Source organism: Scylla paramamosain, chromosome 17, assembly GCF_035594125.1.
Source record: "Scylla paramamosain isolate STU-SP2022 chromosome 17, ASM3559412v1, whole genome shotgun sequence".
Classification (NCBI taxonomy): Eukaryota; Metazoa; Arthropoda; class Malacostraca; order Decapoda; family Portunidae; genus Scylla; species Scylla paramamosain.
Window position 1 is genome coordinate 3867501 of NC_087167.1, and position 15000 is coordinate 3882500.

At 40.3% G+C, this 15000-nt stretch overlaps 1 long non-coding RNA gene and 1 other non-coding gene across 2 annotated transcripts in view; both read left to right on the forward strand.

The window, feature by feature from the left end:
- The window catches only part of LOC135108655 (uncharacterized), a 72792-nt gene that overhangs the window by 21904 nt on the left and 35888 nt on the right, over window positions 1-15000 (forward strand). The gene's annotated exons all lie outside the window — the stretch shown is intronic.
- On the forward strand, window positions 10532-10604 carry Trnam-cau (transfer RNA methionine (anticodon CAU)). The gene has a single exon. It is a non-coding gene; the product is annotated as a tRNA-Met (tRNA).

Below are 15000 nucleotides of genomic sequence, written 5' to 3' on the forward strand. Positions count from 1 at the left end.
GAGAGAGAGAGATTCGTAGTAATACCATCATGGAGAGTGAAAAATTTCATTCACTACAATATTATACCCTTAATAGAACGTCGCCTTGTTTGTCTGTCTGTCTGTCTGTCTGTCTGTGTATATGTCTGTGTATATGTCTGTCTGTCTGTATGTCTGTCTTAACTTTAATATCCTGGTTATTTGTTTGTATGTCTGTTCGTCTTTCTTTTTGTTATATATTTATTTATTTTTTTTAGTTAGTTACATTTTTATTTATTTATTTATTTATTCATACGTGTTTTTTTCTGTGTTTTTACTTCTATGTCGGAATGTTTGTATTTTTGTCTCCTTCTGTGTTTCTCTCTCTATTTGTCTCTGTTTGTTCGACCCTGTGTTTATTTGTATGTATGTTTGTATGTATGTACTTTGCTTCTGTGTATATGTTGATTTGTCATTTTTTTTTCATATATATACACGATTTTTTGTTTATATTTGTGTAAGTATGTCTGTGTAAAGATGTTGTTTGTGTGTATAACTGTATACTTGTGTTATGTGCCTCATCTGTATGCATTCATGTGTCTCTCTTGTGTGTTACGTGTGTTTGTGATGCAATGTGTATATAGAACATTTACATAACCTTGTGTGTTTGCCTTTATGTACATGTATGTGTGTGTGTATGTGTGTGTGTTTGTGTTATGTATTCTATAAGGCGTATGAACAAGATTTATGTATGTATGTATGTATGTATGTATGTATGTATGCGTGTATTTACGGTACGTGTGTCTACTCTACCTACTACCACCACCACCACCATCAACAACAACAACAACAACAACAACAACAACAACAACAACACAACAACAACAACACGAAAGACAATTAAAATCATAACAACAATAATTTAAACTCCCCCAATAGGCACAGACATCTCGACGGAGGGAACAATGAGCCGGGAGGAGAACTTAATGAGACCAAACACGGGGAAAAAAAAAAAAGGAAGAAAGAAAAGAAGAAAAAAAGAAAAAAACTGACACAGATCTTAAAGAAACCAGTGAACATAACTAAGTAACTGAAGTCATGTTGATTTTTACTTATGACTGACTAACTGACTAACTGACTGACTGACTGACTAATGACTGACTGACTTCCTGACTGAACTGACTGACTGAATGATTGACTTATTAACTAATTGAGTTTAACCCCGCTCATTACTAACTACATTGCAATTTCCAGGCTTCACACTGTCTGGTATTATTAATCAGGATAAAGAAAGGTGTAGTACTTCTAATTAGTGAATCATTACAGTTGATTAATAACACCTTAATTAGGTAAATAAAGGGTATTGTGCTTTACTTGATCAGATTCTCTCTTGCTATAGGGAGCGAAATTACGTAAACTAAAGCCTTGGTAGAACAGAGAGAGAGAGAGAGAGAGAGAGAGAGAGAGAGAGAGAGAGAGAGAGAGAGAGAGAGAGAGAACTGTAAGGAAAATAATTAATGTAACTGATAGATTATTTAATGTCCTCTCTCTCTCTCTTTTTCTGTCTTTCTTTTCCTCCTCCTCCTCCTCCTCCTCCTCCTCCTCCTCTTACTTTTCTTCAGATTTTTCCTTCATTTCTTTCTCGGTGAAGTTTTTTTCGTCCCCAATTCTCTCTCTCTCTCTCTCTCTCTCTCTCTCTCTCTCTCTCTCTCTCTCTCTCTCTCTCTCTCTCTCTCTCTCTCTCTCTCTCTCTTTCTGTGGTCTTTTTTTCTTTTTCTTTCTTTCTTGCTTTGTTTTTTTCTTTCTTTTTCTTTCTTTCTTTCTTTCTTTTTGTTTTTATTCCTTGCCACTGGTGATGATGATGTTGATGTTGTTGTTGTTGTTGTTGTTGTTGTTGTTGTTGTTGTGATAATGGTGGTGATGCAATGGTGGTAGTGGTGGTGGTAGTTATTATTATTAATATTATTGCTATTATTATTGTTGTTATTATTATTATTATTATTATTATTATTATTATTATTATTATTATTATTATTATTATTATTATTATTAAAAGTATTTGGTTTATAGCATTTATTTCCCTTTAATTTACTAGCATTTTACTTCTATGTATTTCTATTTCTTTTTTTTTTTTTCCATTAATATATGAATGTAATTATCAATTTGTATTTTAATTGTTCGTTTCTTTACATATCTACTTGTTTGTCAGGAAATGGCGATGTTTTGTGCATTATTTGTTTTTTGTTTGTTTGTTTATTTATTTATTTTTTTTTTTTTGTAATGACTCTCAATCAGGTTTCAATATTTTTGTTGATTCATTCATGGATGTATCTTTTTTTTTGTTTATTTATCTTTATATTTATCTATCGGTTTTATTTATTTATTTATTTTTATTTGTTTCCTCACTCATTTATTCATTTGTGCATTAATGATTTCGCACTGTATTTCTGTCAGGCAGCTTTATTTTATTATTTTATTTATTTATTTATTCATTCTATGCATTTATTTATTTATTTATTTTACTTTCATTTTTATTGATTAGTATTTTTTATGGCATACAAAACCGTACCAGAAATATTCCCGGGTTCGAGAGAGAGAGAGAGAGAGAGAGAGAGAGAGAGAGAGAGAGAGAGAGATTGTAGGGTGTGTTGAGTATGTTGAGGAGAGAGGGAGGCTCAGGTGGGAACGCCAGGTAAATCTTGATTGGTGGAGCTTGTGTGTGGCTGGGAGGAGGAGGAGGAGGAGGAGGAGGAAGAAAGAAAAAAAAAGAGGAAGAGGAAGTTTTGGAAGAGAACAGGGAGAGAAAGTTGGAAAAAAAAACGAACAGGGGAAGAGAAAGAGGAGGAAAAGTAAAAGGAAGTGGCGATGAAATTAGAGTGGAAGGGAAAAAAAGGAAGGAAAAGAAGGGGAGGAGGAAGAGGAGGAAGAGGAAAAGTGGGAGGAGAAAGAGGAACAAAATCAAGAAACGCAGATGGAGGGGGAAGAAGAGGAAAATGAGGAGAAAATAAGAAGTAAGAAAGAAAGAAAGAAGAGGAGGAGGAAGAGGAGGAGAGTACTTTAGCCAATGCAGGTGTTCTTTAGCATTTCCGGGATGGACAGGTGTGTGTGTGTGTGTGTGTGTGTGTGTGTGTGTGTGTGTGTGTGTGTCCTTCACAGTACGTACACATCACTATAAAAAAAAATACCCATAAGTCACAGCTAAGTAAGGTATTACGTATATTACTCTTTCTTGACTCACACACACACACACACACACACACACACACACACACACACACACACACACACACACACACACACACACACTTCCACGAAAAGTCAATCAGTCCCAAGGCAGCATAACTTTCAAGGTTAGGACTGCAAAGAGAATGTGTAGTGGATGCTTTTAGTTCATAATGCACAACTACTGCTGCAAGAAACGACGTTGGGAATTCCAGTGAAGCATTTATAACTTCGTACACAGCACTACCATTACTTCTTGAGGCGACTGTGCTGCACGTGGCGGAAGGAGGGATGAGGGAGGAGGTGGAAGTATAAACACGTGTTGTGATGGAAGGAAGAAAAGGGGGAGGGAGAAAGATGTAAGCACGCATTTTAAAGGAAGGAAGGAAGAAGCATGTTTTGTAAAAGGAAGAAGCAGGAGAAAGTAACCATATTGTCAATGAAGTAAGGATGAAGTAAATACGTATTGTAAAAGGAAGGAAGCAGGAAGAAATAAGCTTGAATTGCAAACTTCTTACCTACAAAAGCGCTTGGGTATGTTTAGTTTGTCCGAGAAGTAACGTTAAAGAGATTCCAGTGAAACATTTATAGCTTTTTACTCAATACGATTTTACTTCTTTCAGGCAAACTGTGCACGGCCAGACATTCCCTCATAAAAGATTGTCCTTGTTTTCCTCAACCATTTACATATGCACTGTACAGTTAGCCCCACAAGTTATGGTACTCAATTAATCTTGGAAGTTTTTTTTTATTTATTTTTTCTTGTAGTTTGTAACATCATTTCTTACGAGGATTACATCTGAAGGAAGGAAGGAAGATAAGGAGGAAGGGAGGTAACAGAAAGGAAGGAGGAAAGAGAAGGGAAGCAGGAAAGGAAGGATGAAAGGAGGAGTAGGAGGAAGAGGAGATAAATAATTTGAATGTAGTAAAATATTGATCAAATGTCGAACAGAAACGAAAGAAAAAAAGAAGAAAGAGAGAGAGAGAGAGAGAGAGAGAGAGAGAGAGAGAGAGAGAGAGAGAGAGAGAGAGAGAGAGAGAGAGAGAGAGAGAGAGAGAGAGAGAGAGAGAGAGAGAGAGAGAGAGAGAGAGAGAGAGAGAGAGAGAGAGAGAGAGAGAGAGAGAGAACAAGTTTAGATCGAAGTAGAAGAGGATGTTGAGGGGGAGTAACCATGGTAACACATAACCTACCTTAACATTAAAACACTTATGAGTAGAGAAAATAAGAAAATACCACCACACTCCCAACTGGCTTGCGAGGCGGTAAATATCAAGACCTGCGCCGGCGACAATCAGTGCAGGAAGAGGAGACAAGGGCCCTTATTATGAAGCCCTTCGCTCTCTCACCACCACGACTATTTTCAAAGGCCATAGAGATGATTAGCCATGTTCTCGAGAGTGTTTCTCCTGTTAATAATGTTGAAATCTAGTTAATCTGTCACTAGAGCCACATAAATATCTTGAAAGCACTTGTAACTTCAATTACAGCCTTTACAATGTAGTGGAGGCGCACCGAGAAGCGTTTCAGAATACACTACACAGAGAGTGAGAGAAGTAGGGAAGTCTCTCTATCGCACGTGTTATCCTTTCATTTCCGTGTTAAAGGGAGAAGGAGAAGGATGAACTGGTAGGGGTACGAGTGTGGAGAAGAGTAAGAGGAGGAATTCAAACGAACACACACACACACACACACACACACACACACACACACACAAGTGAAAGCAAGCCGCAACTGATTTATTTATTTATTTTTGTTTTGTTTTGTTTTTTTCAGACGGGGGTTCCCTTCTAGGATGCTTGATGAAAAGGAAGTCTAGAGATAATAACACAGGTTACTGGAAGATTAGGTGAGTAGGATGCGGTTCCGTTTACTGGTGAGCAGGAGGAGGAGGAGGAGGAGGAGGAGGAGGAGGAAATAAAGGGACGAAATAACAAGGAGAGTGGTGGTATGAATAACAGTAATAATAACACCAACAACAACAACAACGAAAACAACAACAACAACAACAACAACAACAGCCTGAGGTTTAAAAAGTAAGAAAATAACTTGAATAAAGAGAGTGACGTCATAAAAAAGAAGAACAACAAAAGCAAGTAATAACAAACAGGGAAGTAGGAGGAGAATGGAGACAAAGAGATTAGAGAACAAGGAAAATGAGTGAATGAGTACATGTATATGATAATGAAGGGGAGAGGATGCAGTGAGGAGGAGGAGGAGGAGGAGGAGGAGGAGGAGGAGGAGGAGGAGGAGGAGGAGGAGGAGTGACCTGTATTTACAAAGTAGGAAAAGTCTGAACACAGCATTTACATCATTCAAGAGAGAGAGAGAGAGAGAGAGAGAGAGAGAGAGAGAGAGAGAGAGAGAGAGAGAGAGAGAGCGTACAACAACGATATAATATTAAAAATGGGAAATACAAGAAGGACGACGAAAAGATAAAAAAAAAAAAGGGATGTAAACTTTTAGAAATAAGAAAATAATCTTAGGCACAAATTTCCAAGGTCGCTGTAACACACACTATCTCTCTCTCTCTCTCTCTCTCTCTCTCTCTCTCTCTCTCTCTCTCTCTCTCTCTCTCTCTCTCTCTCTCTTTCTACTGTTTTCATTATCTTTCTGCTTCTGTTCAGTAATTAATCAATATTTCATTACATTCTTTCCTTCTTCTCCTCCTCCTCCTCCTCTTCCTCCTCCTCCTCCTCCTCCTCCTCCTCCTCCTCCTCCTCCTCCTCCTCCTCTACTTATTTCCCTCTCCCCTCATTCCTTCTCGCTATTTATCATTTCGTCTGTCTCCCTGACTCTCCCTCACTCCCTCCTTCCCCTCTCTCTTTGTGACAGAGAGAGAGAGAGAGAGAGAGAGAGAGAGAGAGAGAGAGAGAGAGAGAGAGAGAGTGCTGACTTGAATACTCACGGGAACCTAATAAAGATTCCAGAGAGAGAGAGAGAGAGAGAGAGAGAGAGAGAGAGAGAGAGAGAGAGAGAGAGAGAGACGTGTGTACCACCTGTTGTTCCCTTTCGGACACTAGATGACCTTCCCCTCTCTCTCTCTCTCTCTCTCTCTCTCTCTCTCTCTCTCTCTCTCTCTCTCTCTCTCTCTCTCTCTCCGTCCCCTCTCCTTCTCCCTCTACCTAACACACGTGACTGAATGATGCCAAGCCCTCTCTCTCTCTCTCTCTCTCTCTCTCTCTCTCTCTCTCTCTCTCTCTCTCTCTCTCTCTCTCTCTCTCTCTCTCAGGTGATAACGACAGGTGTGCGAGGTACGATTAAGCATGTTAATTATTTATGTCACATCTTTTGGTCGCGTATTGATATTAAAAGATTGGTTGAGTAATAATGGTAGTAGTAGTAGTAGTAGTAGTAGTAGTAGTAGTAGTAGTAGTAATGTCACTGTTGTTTATATACTTGTCCTTGTTTTATCTTTTTTTCTGCTACTGTTTCCACTTGCACTACTACAACCACTACTGCGGCTGCTACCACTGTTTCTGCTAATATTGCTGCTACTGCTGCTATTATTAGTACTGCTGCTAATGTCGCTAACTTTAATATTAGTGCAGTTACCTCAATAACTATTTTTACCATCACACACACAAACACACACACACACACACACACACACACCTGTCCCTCTCTAATTAAGCCATTCATACATAATAAGGGTAATTACCTGTGCCCACCTAGTTAGCGGCGTGATCACCCATCTTACCTTGATCCTCTCTCTCTCTCTCTCTCTCTCTCTCTCTCTCTCTCTCTCTCTCTCTCTCTCTCTCTCTCTCTCTCTCTCTCTCTCTCTCTCTCTCTCTCTCTCTCTCTCCCTCCCTGCAGGTGACTCGACCTACACCTGCTAATTAGACGAGGCTCAGGTGTGTGTGAGAGAACGGAAGGGAGAGGAGGAGGAGGAGGAGGAGGAGGAGGAGGAGTGGAGGGGTTGGAGGAGAAGGAAGAGGAAGAGGTGGAGTTAAGTTTCCAAGTTTTATTTTTTTCCTTTCCTTGCATTACGTCCCCAGCAGAGAGAAAGAGAGAGAGAGAGAGAGAGAGAGAGAGAGAGAGAGAGAGAGAGAGAGAGAGAGAGAGAGAGAGGGGGGGGACGGAGGGAGGACGAACAAACACGAAACAGTAATTGTGACAGATTAAGAAAAATATGTATAATTGGAAAGTAAAGAGAAGAATAAAGAAAAAAAAAGAAAAAAAAAGGAAGAGAAAGAAGGAAAAGGTAATAAACAAACCGTCGCAATTGCAAAGATAAATATGATAACTGTGTGTGTGTGTGTGTGTGTGTGTGTGTGTGTGAGTGTGTGTGTGTGTGTGTGCGTGTGCAGAGGCGCGGGCTCTTGGTCGATAGCAGGAAATAGCGGTTTCAAATTAACGAGGGAAGAGGAGAAAGGGTGAAGGAGAGAGAGAGAGAGAGAGAGAGAGAGAGAGAGAGAGAGAGAGAGAGAGAGAGAGAGAGAGAGAGAGAGAGAGATAAGAAGCCATCAAGAAAATTCCTTTCTCATTTTCTTCCATTTGTTTCTCTATCCCTCCTCCTCCTCCTCCTCCTCCTCCTCCTCCTCCTCCTCCTCCTCCTCCTCCTCCTCCTCCTCCTACCTCCCTCACGTAATCATAATAAAGGTCCTATTACATTTTTTTAATTCCTTGCCCCGAGATATTCATGCAAATTATAATTAAGTTGCTTCCAGAGAGAGAGAGAGAGAGAGAGAGAGAGAGAGAGAGAGAGAGAGAGAGAGAGAGAGATTGTTCTAATTACATAAAATCGCCCACTTTTCCTTACACGTACTTCCTCCTCCTCCACCTCCTCCTCTTCCTCCATTGAAGATTGCAAACAAGTTAATAGGGCTCATAGGAAGAACTTTTAAATATAAACCAGAAAAAAAAAAAACCTTATACCTTGCCTGCTGGTCTGATCACTACATTACAAAAAGTCACTGAATGCCTAGAGTAAGATCTGCAGCGCTGAATTAACTATTGTACAAGAAATACATTGATAATTAGAAATAGTTTGAATTAACCGTGTTACAAAAAAGGCATTGAATAACTATACTAAAACTGCAGCGTTACTAAATACAGTTACTAAAATGATACAAAGATTTCCAAATAAACTAAATGAATATCATGTGAATGGTTATTTAGTCTAATGAGGGAACCTAAATGAAGTGTTCAGAATCTCTAAGGGGTATAACAACTTGAACGTGTATAGATAGTTTGGTACAGACAGTTCCAGCTTGAGAAGGAACAGCGGTTGCAAGATTGTACGTTTTCAAATTCCTCAAAACGACTCGCTTCTTTCACCGCGTCGTTACTGCTTGGAATACGCTGCGTCCTGATGCCGAGAACAGTATTACAGTCGAATTCTTTGAAAATAAGATAGATAGATACATGAAAGGGAATTTCAAACGAAGTCTCTTTATGCCTGAGTAAACAGATACACATAAAACCACTACTATTGTATCTACTGGAATAACTACTATGTATAAGTCTCAAATGTGTCTGTGTTATATTAATGTGTCAATTTTTCATATCGCCAGACGTGGAAAATTGATCACAAAAGAAAAAGAAAGCTTCCTTTAAGCCTTTCACTGCTATTTGACGCATCTTTGTTAAATCACTAACCTCTTTGAAGTAGCTTTTGTTCCACAGCCACCTGCAAACATTGTACTGGTCAGGAAGTGCAGAATCTAATCTTTTGTGTGCCTCTTCTTTCTTGCAGATGCTCATAAAGGTTTCATGCACTGTCTTTAGTGCTGTGAATTATTATATATCGCAGTGAAAGAGGTAATTAATCATCTCATGTGAAAATTCAACGACAGCTGTTTATTTATTTATTTATTTATTTATTTATTTTTCCTCCATACTAAATGATATTCTTCCCAAATATTCCCATACCAGTGTAAGTCGAAGGGAGTGGCGGGGTGGGGTGAAGCCTTCTGCTTTATTGGCCTGTCTGTACGTACCCTGTAGGCAGTTAGAGATCGCTCCCAAACGACCTTTCACGAGCCTAAAGGTCTGCTGCTGTTTAATTATTCTTTGTCATTCTCCTCCTCCTCCTCTTACTACTACTACTACTACTACTACTACTACTACTACTATGTGTTCTTATCTTCTCGTTATGCTTTCTTCCTCCCTTCTTTATCTTTTGTGTTCTTTCCTCTCCTCTTCATTTCCTTCCTTCTGTTCTGTATACTCCCTCCTCCTCCACCTCCTCCTCCTCCTCCTCCTCCTCCTCCTCATGAATCAACGTCCTCAGGTGATATATTTCACCTGGGCGCAGTTCTCTGGGGGAGGTAATTATATATATATACTCCTTTTGTGAGGGAAGGGTGAGGGGTCAGGGGAGGGGAAGAGGAGGGGGTGGGGATGAAAGGAAGAGAATGGAATGAGGTATAGGATTGCGCTGGGGAGGGGAAGAGGAGAGGGGAAGAAGGGAGAGCTGAATAGAGAGGAGTGAATGAGAGACAGAGGGGAGTGAATGGAAAGGGTAAGGGAGGGAGGGAGGGAGGGAGGGAAATGATTGAGGGGAGAGAGAGAGAGAGAGAGAGAGAGAGAGAGAGAGAGAGAGAGAGAGAGAGAGAGAGAGAGAGAGAGAGAGAGAGAGAGATTGGGGAACATTTTGTATGGCTATGATGATGATGGTGCTGTTGTTGTTCACGATTGTTGTTGTGATGACGGTAGTGGTGCTGATAATGCTGTTATTCTTGATGTTCATCTTTATCATCAGCATCATCATCTTCAGCACCACCACCGTCATCACCATCATCATCATAAGAATATTTTTCTTCTTCTTCTTCTTCTTCTTCTTCTTTTTCTCTTCTGCAGCTGCTTCTGCTGCTGCTGCTGCTGTTACTACTACTACTACTACTACTACTACTACTACTACTACTACTACTACTACTACTACTACTACTGCTGCTGCTGCTGCTGCTGCTGCTGCTACTACTACCAGTAGCATTATTACTACTGATAGTAGAAGTAGTAATAGTAGTAGTAGTAGTAGTACTAGTAACAACAATAATAATAAAATAGTAATAATAATAATATTATCATTATTATTATCATTATTACTATTATTATTATTATTATTATTATTATTATTATTATTATTATTATTATTATTATTATTATTATTATTATTATTGCAGCAATTACTCATGAATAGACATCACAAAAACCAGTCATCTTTAATTAACGTGATATTTTATTCATTCCTTTTACCTTCACTAATGACATCAAACGACGGCGGCGGCCCTCGAAGCGCGCTCACACACACACACACACACACACACACACACACACACACACACACCACCACCACCACCACCACCACCACCAGTATCACCACCACTACGGCAGATGACCCTCACAGCCTCGATGGCGCAGTAGGCAGCGCGTGAGTCTCATAATCTCAAGGTCGTGAGTTCGATCCTCACTCGGGGCAGATCCTTTTAAGTGACGGCCCTGCATAGAAAGGAAAGGAAGTTAATGAAATTCGAATAATAAAGTGATGGGGATAATGAAAATGATAATAATGAGTAAAGATAAATAGAAACAGTTGGGACAACCTAAACTTTGCTATTACCTCACTGAGATAAAATAGTTAGATCTTTATTTATCATTTTATTTCAATTAATTCATTTTATTTTTCATATATTTAGTTGGTTATTTATTTTATCTATTCATATTTATTTATTTATTTTATTTATTTATTTATTTATTTTATTTTATTCTATTTATTTTTTTCAAGTGTCAAGTACCAAGAGCTGCCCTGTACAAGCCAACGTATCCATTGCAGTCTCCTCGTTGTTCTTGTGTTCACATGTGCCGCTCAACACATTAGTAGCTGGTGCACCTGCTGTCTGTGCGGCACGCGGGGTAGTGCCGCTGTATACCTGCATACTGTGCATGCCTGTACAACCCAGTGCGCAGCCTGACTGTTTGATATATGTACGTACACACGTACGGAAGAATATTTTCAGTGTGTGTGTGTGTGTGTTTGTGTGTGTGTGTGACGAGCGCGCGCGGGCACACACACACACACACACACACACACACACACACACACACACACACAGGGTCAGCGGAGTCCTCGGGGAAAGGCACCTTTGGGAAGACGGTGGTCGCCGCGAGGACAGTAGCCCCTTGAGGCGGCACCCTTAGAAAACAGGTTCCCGTCCTTTATGAGCGCGAGGAAAGACGGCGTGTGGGTGGAGGAGGCCGGCGAAGAGCACGTGTTGTCCTCGCCACCACCACCACCACCACCACCACCGCGGCACCACATGACTTGCTTGTTGTGGCGCCAAATTATGTATGATTATATAAAGCTGTCAGTCATCTAACCGCAAGGAGGCAGCATTATCTGGGAACTTAGATGGAGTGATAGACGGACAGATAGGTGGTTAGGTAGGTAAGTAGGTTGGCTGGTGGGTAGATAGATAGGTGTATTTATTGATCACAGCTTACAGTATAAAGTATTGAGGAAAAAGAAAGATAGACAAACATGTTTACTGACCACAGCTGTCAGTACAAGACATTAATAATAAAGCGGAATAAAAAAAAAAATCCGTATCTAAGCTAAACAGGTAGTATAATAATTATTCTGTGGATTGTTACAAGGGCGAGGAAAACGAAGAGGATGAGGAGGAGGAATTGTAGTGTTGTAGGTCATATACGCGACACTTGAAGACAGGCGACGGTGGTCCTTAGAATTATTAGCATTATCAAAACTTGGCGTGCGGATAAATAAAAAAATGTAGTCAATATTTACTTCGAGTTCTCTCTTACGCAGCACTCCTGGCTGAACCTTATCCCTTCTTAGCGTGGCCACAGCGAAGAACACGCACGGAGCAGAGCAGATGGTGAGGCAATTGAGGGAGGAAGATCGAGAGAAAGACGAGTGAGATGGAGGAACGGAATTGCGATAGAACTGCAAAGGATGGGAGCCGCAGAGGAAGATGCAAGGGACAGAAACAGCTGGAGAAGACTCGTACATGGCGCCGACCCCTGACTCTAGAGAAACGGCGAGAAGGAGATGGTGTGGCAGGCAGTTTGGGTGAGCCTCGACGAATAGATAGAGCAGCGTGATGGTGGCGAGGAGTTAGTTTTAATTAGTCTTGGTGTGATTTGTCGAGAAGGTCTTATCAACATGGCGGATAGTGTGTACTTTGTGGCGAGCAGAGCAGTCGTGGCGAGAAGTTATGTGTGTAATAATGATTCGTGCAGGTGTGGTGTAGTTTGGTAAGAGAGCCTTACTAATATGACGGCTGGTGCATGCTTTGTGGCGAAGAGTTAGCTTTCATTCGCCCAGGTGTGGTTTGCTAAGAGAGCCTTACCAATACGCGGAGGGGTTGCAGTTTTAATCGTTTCACTGGTATTAGTTACATCATTCCTTAATTATTTACCTCTCCGGGACATTTCTCATTCTACAGCCACCTCCAAATACTATACTGACTAGAAGCTGCAAAATCTGTTCCTTTTCATCCCTTTCTTTCTTGCAAGTGTTTATAAAGGTATCATATCCTGCCTTTTGTGTTGCGGAGTGTTGTATGTCGCCCAAGTAAGGTTTTGTGAGAAAGTTGTACCAATATACCAACCAGCTGATACACACGTGGCGAGCAGCGTGGAGTTAGTTTTGATTCGTCTTGCTGTGGGTTGTTAAGAATTCTGATTGGTCACTTTGATTCCAGTGTAATTATTATGGCGATACGATTTTAATATAACTCACTTTAATTAAGTTACAGCGCAAATTTGCCTGAACTGTAACGCTAACACACGTCTTTACAAAAATATTACAAGGATATTTTTTTTTGTGTTGAAATTAGGGTCATTATTATTATTTTTATTGTTGTTGTTGTTATTGTCGTTGTTGTTGTCGTTGTTCTTGTTGCTGCTGCTGTTGCTGCTTTTTTTATTATTATCATTATCATCATATTATTATTATTATTATTATAATTGTTGTTGTTGTTGTTGTTGTTGTTGTTGTTGTTGTTATCTACGTCATTATCATTGTAGCAGGTAGTACCACCCACTACTACCCAGAAGGCTGCAGCAGAGGCCTCCCTTGGATAGACGCACTCAGATAACACAGGTAATCAATCATTTATAGTCATAGATACAAGTGGATCATAGTGAAGATGTCATGAAGCTAGGGAAGAGTCATCATCATCATCATCATCATCATCATCATCATCATCGTTGTCATCACTCCACCTTCCCATCCCAACCCACTCATCTTTATCGGCTTCCCGCCCAACGCAAGGCCACCTCAGCAAAACGTCTTACATCATCCCACCTCATTTAGTTCCCTGTCTGCCCTGCATTGTTATCATATCACTGTAGGCTTGTCATTCATCTTATCTAACTGCTTATCTGTTATCTGTTTGGCGAATGACGTGTCCTTTTTTTTTCATTTGTTTGTGGTGTTTTATTCAAAATTTCCTCAACTTGGATCTGCTTTTATTTATTTTCTTTATGTTCTTTTCTTGTATGAGCATAAGATCACATGAAAAGAAATAGAATAGATAATAATAATAATAAAATAGCAGCAAGAAGCCATCAGGCCTACACGTGGCAGTCCCTGTACCAGACATCTATTTGCACCACTTGTAAAATTCATGTCTATTTTTTTTTTTTTTTTAAGTTCCCTATCAATTCGACATTAACCACCAGCTTACTTAGGTCCATTCATCCACCACTCTGTTTATAAACCCCCTCCTCGAATTTTACTTTTAAATTCCTTATTTTTATTTCCTTTTACACTTTACTGCGAGTGGACATAAGAACAAACTGGAGATCTTCGTCACGTGTTTCGATGAAGAAAGGAACAAGGAATGGAGGAGACAGGAGATTCCAAACTAACATAGCTTACTTTCTCACCGTGACTATTTACAAAGACCACACATTATTATTATTATTGTTATTCATGTTCCCAAGAGTGTTTTCTCTATTAATAACCCAAAAATCTTCTCAGTCTTTCACTAGAACTGTAAATCACCCTTAAAAAACCGTGTAACTTCAAGTAGAGCCTTTTAAAAGTAGTCGAGGTGCAGGTGTTTTAAAATATGTGTGAGACAACTGTGTGAATTTTGAGTCCCATGTCTCTTAAATCTTCTGTTCCTTTCTTCACTTCGCCACGTCTCTCTCTCTCTCTCTCTCTCTCTCTCTCTCTCTCTCTCTCTCTCTCTCTCTCTCTCTCTCTCTCTCTTCCCGGCCTTCCCTTCCCAAACAAACCTAAACTAAACATCGCAAGTAATCAGACATGCAGTATAACATCCAGCACAGAAGCGGGGACATAAGCTCAGCATCATTTTCATCTCCCCGTCCCTTGAGAACTCGTTTTTATTTCTCCGCGGTGAACAAGTAAGTTTTCACGTTTTTTGTTCTCCACTGCAACACCCCAGTGAGTCATAACGCGCCAACACGTGCCGCGGACCTCCTGACTGCCAACCTCGCTAGCCCTGAGATGCTCCCCTACACGTGCTCTCACTACACACACACACACACACACACACACACACACACACACACACGGTTCAGGGCTCGTGTTCTGATACCATACCATAAAAACACCCTTCAAATAAACCCATGTAACTTCAACTACACCCTCTTGAAAGTAGTGGAGGTGTAGCACAGTGTTTCAGAATATACTCGTAATACCAGGACATTATCATATAACATTTCAGCACTCCCCCTTCCACCCTCCCAGCCACCCTCTCTCGACCTTGTTTATTGCGAGCGATGGTGTGGGTGTGGGTGGGTACGGGAGCAGGGAAGTGGGGATGGATTTTGGCGGGAAGTGAAGGAAAGGAAAGGGAAGGGCGGGGCGGGCACAAATTATG